The sequence below is a fragment of the Gekko japonicus genome, unplaced genomic scaffold (genome assembly GCF_001447785.1).
Source record: "Gekko japonicus isolate JY-2015 unplaced genomic scaffold, Gekko_japonicus_V1.1 scaffold938, whole genome shotgun sequence".
NCBI classification, from domain to species: Eukaryota; Metazoa; Chordata; class Lepidosauria; order Squamata; family Gekkonidae; genus Gekko; species Gekko japonicus.
Window position 1 is genome coordinate 104811 of NW_015161429.1, and position 5743 is coordinate 110553.

Consider the following 5743-nt stretch of genomic DNA (forward strand, 5'->3'; position numbering starts at 1 on the left):
CATGGAGTGCCACTGACTGAAATGTGCCCTGAGCCTAGTCCACCTCGTAGGTCTCAGAGAAATCGCCGTGCACCTTCCTACCTAAGTGATTATGATTGTTCATAATTGTATTTGCTTAGGGGGGAGGGATTTGTAATGTATTCTGTGCTGCCTAGAATGCATTAAGATGGTTGTGAATCATCTCATAAGGAAGCAATGTTAAGCTTCGTCTTGAACAAGGATTGAAGTTCAGGACTACTGCGTCCAATCAGATTCAAATGTGTATAAGCGGGAAAGACCCTGATTGGTCCTTATTGTCTCAACCTGATAGGTTGTTTAACTGTATAGTAGGCGTGGCTATATTAGCCGGGAATGTTTAAATAGCCGGGAATGTGCAATGGAAGCTGTTCGGGCTATCAGAGAAGTTGTACCATGTCAGAGAAGTTGATCGTCGAGCTGAAATAAACCTGAGTTTTGCTGAATCACTCTCTGGCTATTTTGTTAAGCACGGACTTAACATTTAGTGAGAAAGATCTTGTGGGAAAAAATTTCCCCAAATAAGTAGGTTTGTGATGTTCCTATGAAATTCTAGCAGCGAGAGTGAAATAGAGAGATATGGTTTACACGTGAATGAATTTAGTAATCAGTATCAAGAATGACAATTCATCTGGCATTTACTTTCAACTTGAAATCATCTAAACGTGGGATTTTTTTAAAAAAAATTATTTCACTCAAGACCTTGATCCTGTACAGTTTGGCACTCAGGGATTTGCTTTCATTAGTAAACCCCTCAATTAATTACTGGGATACAACAGTCATAAATTTCATATTCTGGAGCTGATAGTCTCTGTAGATTACTGAACTTCAGAAGTATTCTGTGCCATGTAAGTAACGGACCTCAAGGTGACCTTCGCTTATGTTAAATGTTGACTAAAAGTATTAGCCTAACTAATGAAAGCTATCTAATTAAAATGCGAGCCCCAACCCTCGCCGAGCCTGCGCTGGTGGGGGAGGGCTGCTTTGCCTCCGCGAAAGGCATAGCGAGGAAAGAAAACCTACAGGTGGAAGAGCCAGCCTATTTAGACTTGGCTCCTGCCCCCTGCCTTACCAGTCTTTTTGGCGAGCTCGGGCTGAGCTGCGTGGTGCTGTGCTTCTGGCCTTTGGCTTTGGCAGAAGCAGCAACAGCGCCGGAGGGCAGCTTGTGGAGGCCGTGGTCGAGCGGGCTCTGTGGGGTGTTGAGGATATGTCCGGCAGGAGCAGTGGCTCGTTCCTGAGAGTGACATGCTCTGGGTGGCTGCGGATGCATCCAGGGAGCAGTGCAGAGGCGGCGCAGCTTTGGGCAGGTCGGAACTTGGGGGAGAGGCGGCTTCTGCACTGCAACGGCGGCCCCTGGCGGTTGCAGGGGATTGCGATTTAAGCTGTCCCCCGGGATGTGGTGGCTGCGCTTTTTCCCGGGGGCCCAGTAACGATGATAAGTTGTTCTTTGGGAGGGAGCATCGGGTTGTGCTTCCCCCCCCTCTCCCGCCGGCTCATCCTCATTCCCAAGGTCCAGGGGGTGGTAGTTTGGCAGTTTGGTAAGGCTGCCTCTTCCCTGTGTGCCCTTTGACTCATAAATAGGAGCCCTAGTCACCATTGGGGGCCCATAAGATCAACGGTCAATTTTGGGCGGGAAGGATTGGTGGCTGTTTGCATTCAATTTAATGTGGCAGCCATTTTGAAGCATTCCTTCTGGCCCTGTTATGTTACTGCAAGAGGCCATTTTAGACCTTCTTGGATAGTGGCCATTTTAGTTGCTTTTGTTTGCAGTCATTTTAGGTAGTCTGGGGGTGGCCTATGTAGACTCATCCTTTCCTATTTATTGACAACCCCTTTGGGTTCTGTCTGGGTAAAGTTGTCTTCTTAGCCTTATCAGGCTTGTAGGGGGGGGGAAGGGCAAATAGTGCTGCTCACAAGGGACACCTGCTTTTGACTTGGTATTTATAGGCATGGCTCCAAAAAAGGGTGTTGGGGCGTCTAAGGGGAAACTGCCCACCCCAAAGCGGGTTGGGGCTGTCCTAGTGCAGGGCAGGCAGCCTCCTAAAAATGGCTTGTGTCGGTCCCTGCACCTGTCCAGGTTGGCGACCCAGGGCCTTCAGGAGCTATGCAAGCCATAGTTACATCGCCAAGGTTCCAGGTGCCTTCTGCCCCATCAGGTAATGTGGATTTAGCGGTAGTCTCCAGAGTACCCACAGGTGCGATTACACCGGCTCTCCTGGATGAGGTCTGGGATACCCCTGTCAGCAGGGCTATATTAGACAGGCTGGCAGGTATTGAACAGCATTTAAGTGGGCTTTCGCCTATATCGCAAACAGAGTTGCCTTCTTCTGAGATCTTTCAAACCCAGGTTTTGAATCACCTCTCGGTCATTGAAGATCGCTGTTTCGGTGCTGGCAGCAGGACTGGAGTTCTAGGGGTCGACGAAACAGTGTAGTCACGACACAGGAGGGCCCAGCTGAACAGGGTGGTGAGGATCGGCAAATGGCGCAGCTCAGTGGCACATCGCAGACTTTAGGTAGGCTTGCTGTTGCACAAACACCTGACAATTCTTGGCCTTGGAGCCCTGTAGGGCCTCCGGCTTCTACTGGGTCGTCTGTTACAATGCCTGTTGTAGGGGCATTGTCCAGGGACACCAGCACGCCTATTCCTTTGGGGTCAGTTGGAGTGACAAATAATCAGCTTTCTGGGGGCGTGGTACCTCCAGCTAGAACCTTGGATGACCAACAGAGTGGTGCTGTTTCACAGCTGTTAATGTTAGTGCCCTCCTCCCCTGCTTTTGGGGGGGTCACCCATACCCGGCCCGGGACAGCAGCTGCAAGGTGGGCTCTGGATTGGATGTGCTCCTCCTGATCTGGGAAATCGTTCTTACGTTCTTACGAGATGGTGCCATCGGGGGAACTGGCAATGCCTTTGGGTGAGCATCTCACAACGGCTACCAGGGAGAAGATTATGTAGAGGTATTCTCCTTGTTATATAAGGAGTTGGATAAAAAAGATAGGGAGGAATTGGATGAACAGGACAAGGAGCGCTTCAAGTGCTACAGCGTAGACAAAATCTACGCTAACTGGTACCCCGGTTTCTTGATTTATGCTGGGGTGATAGTTAGGGCAAGGCCAGAAAGGGCTTCATTGTTGCTCCAATATATGGATATAATCCATAAAGGTTATTCGGATTTTTCCGGGTCCGCCTGGATGTAATATGATAGGGCCTTCCGGATGAAGGCAGCCATGTCCCCAGTCAGTACTGGGATACAATCTCAAAAATGACAGAATGATTCCGGTCTGATTCCAAGGCAAACCATTCAACATCACAGTAATCCAAGTCTATGCCCCAACCACTGATGCAGAAGAGGCTGAAGTGGACCGGTTCTATGAAGACCTACAACACCTCCTAGAACTAACACCAAAAAATGATGTCCTCATCATCATAGGGGACTGGAATGCTAAAGTAGGAAGTCAAAAGGTAACCGGAATAACAGACAAGTTTGGCCTTGGAAAGCAAAATGAAGCAGGGCAAAGGTTAACAGAGTTTTGTCAAGAGAACACACTGGTCATAGCGAACACCCTTTTCCAACAACCTAAGAGACGACTCTACACATGGACATCACCAGATGGGCAACACCGAAATCAGATTGACTATATAATTTGCAGTCAAAGATGGAGAAGCTCTATCCAGTCAGTAAAAACAAGACCTGGAGCTGACTGTGGTTCAGATCATGAGCTACTCATTGCAAAATTCAGACTTAAACTGAAGAAAATTGGGAAAACCACGAGGCCATTCAGGTTTGACCTAGATCGCATCCCTGATGAATATACAGTAGAGGTGAAGAATAGATTCAAGGGTCTGGATTTGATAGATAGAGTGCCTGAAGAACTATGGACAGAGGTTCGTGACATCGTACAGGAGGCAGCAATCACCACCATACCAAAGAAAAAGAAATGCAAGAAAGCAAAATGGCTTTCTGATGAGGCTTTACAAATAGCAGAGGAAAGAAGGAAAGCGAAAGGCAAAGGCGAAAAGGAAAGATTTACCCAACTGAACGCAGATTTCCAGAGAACAGCAAGGAGAGATAAGGAGGCCTTCCTGAATGAACAGTGCAAAGTAATAGAAGAAAACAATAGAATGGGAAGGACTAGAGATCTCTTCAAGAAAATTGGAGAAATCAAGGGAGCGTTCCATGCAAAGCTGGCCATGATAAAGGACAAAAACGGTAGGGACCTAACAGAAGCAGAAGAGATTAGGAAAAGATGGCAAGAATACACAGAAGAACTATACAAGAAAGACCTCGATGTCCTTGACAACCACGACGGTATAATCACTGACCTCGAGCCAGACATCCTGGAATGTGAAGTTAAATGGGCCTTAGAAAGCATTACTAACAACAAAGCTAGTGGAGGTGATGGTATCCCAGCTGAGCTATTCAAAGTCTTAGAAGAGGATGCTGTTAAAGTTCTGCACTCCATTTGCCAGCAAATTTGGAAAACGCAACAGTGGCCACAGGATTGGAAAAGATCAGTATACATTCCAATCCCAAAGAAGGGCAATGCCAAGGAATGTTCAAACTATCGCACAATTGCACTCATATCACACGCTAGCAAGGTCATGCTCAAGATCCTACAAGCTAGGCTTCAACAGTACGTGGATAGAGAACTACCAGAAGTACAAGCTGGGTTTCGAAGAGGTAGAGGAACGAGAGATCATATTGCCAACATTCGCTGGATTATGGAGAAAGCAAGAGAGTACCAGAAAAATATCTACTTCTGCTTCATTGACTATGCTAAAGCCTTTGACTGTGTGGATCACAACAAACTATGGCAGGTCCTTAAAGAGATGGGAGTACCAGACCACCTCACATGTCTCTTGAGAAACCTGTATAAGGGCCAAGAAGCGACAGTTAGAACCGGATACGGAACAACTGATTGGTTCAGCATAGGAAAAGGAGTACGACAAGGATGTATACTGTCACCTTGCTTATTTAATATATATGCAGAGTACATCATGCGAAATGCTGGCCTGGATGAATCACAAGCGGGAATTAAGATTGCTGGGGAAAAGATCAACAACCTCAGATATGCAGATGATACCACTCTAATGGCTGAAAGTGAAAAGGATCTAAAGAGCCTCTTGCTCAGAGTAAAAGAGGAGAGCGCAAAAGTGGGCTTGAAGCTCAACATCAAAAAAACTAAGATCATGGCATCCGGCCCCATCACTCCTTGGCAAATAGAAGGGGAAGCTGTGGAAGTAGTGACAGACTTCACGTTCCTGGGATCCCAGATCACCGCAGACTGTGACTGCAGCCATGAAATTAAAAGACGCCTGCTCCTTGGGAGGAAAGCGATGGCGAACCTAAACAGCATGATAAAAAGTAGAGACATCACCCTGCCAACAAAAGTCCGCATGGTCAAAGCAATGGTATTCCCAGTAGTCATGTATGGCTGCGAGAGCTGGACTATAAGGAAGGCCGAGCGCCGAAGAATAGATTCTTTTGAACTATGGTGCTGGAGAAGACTCTTGAGAGTCCCTTGGACTGCAAGAAGAACAAATCAGTCAATCCTCAAAGAAATCAACCCTGACTGTTCCCTGGAAGGCCAGATAATGAAACTGAAGCTCAAATACTTTGGCCACCAAATGAGAAGGGAGCACTCACTGGAGAAGACCCTGATGCTGGGAAAGATTGAAGGTCAAAGAAGACGGGGACGGCAAAGGATGAGATGGTTAGACAGTGTCA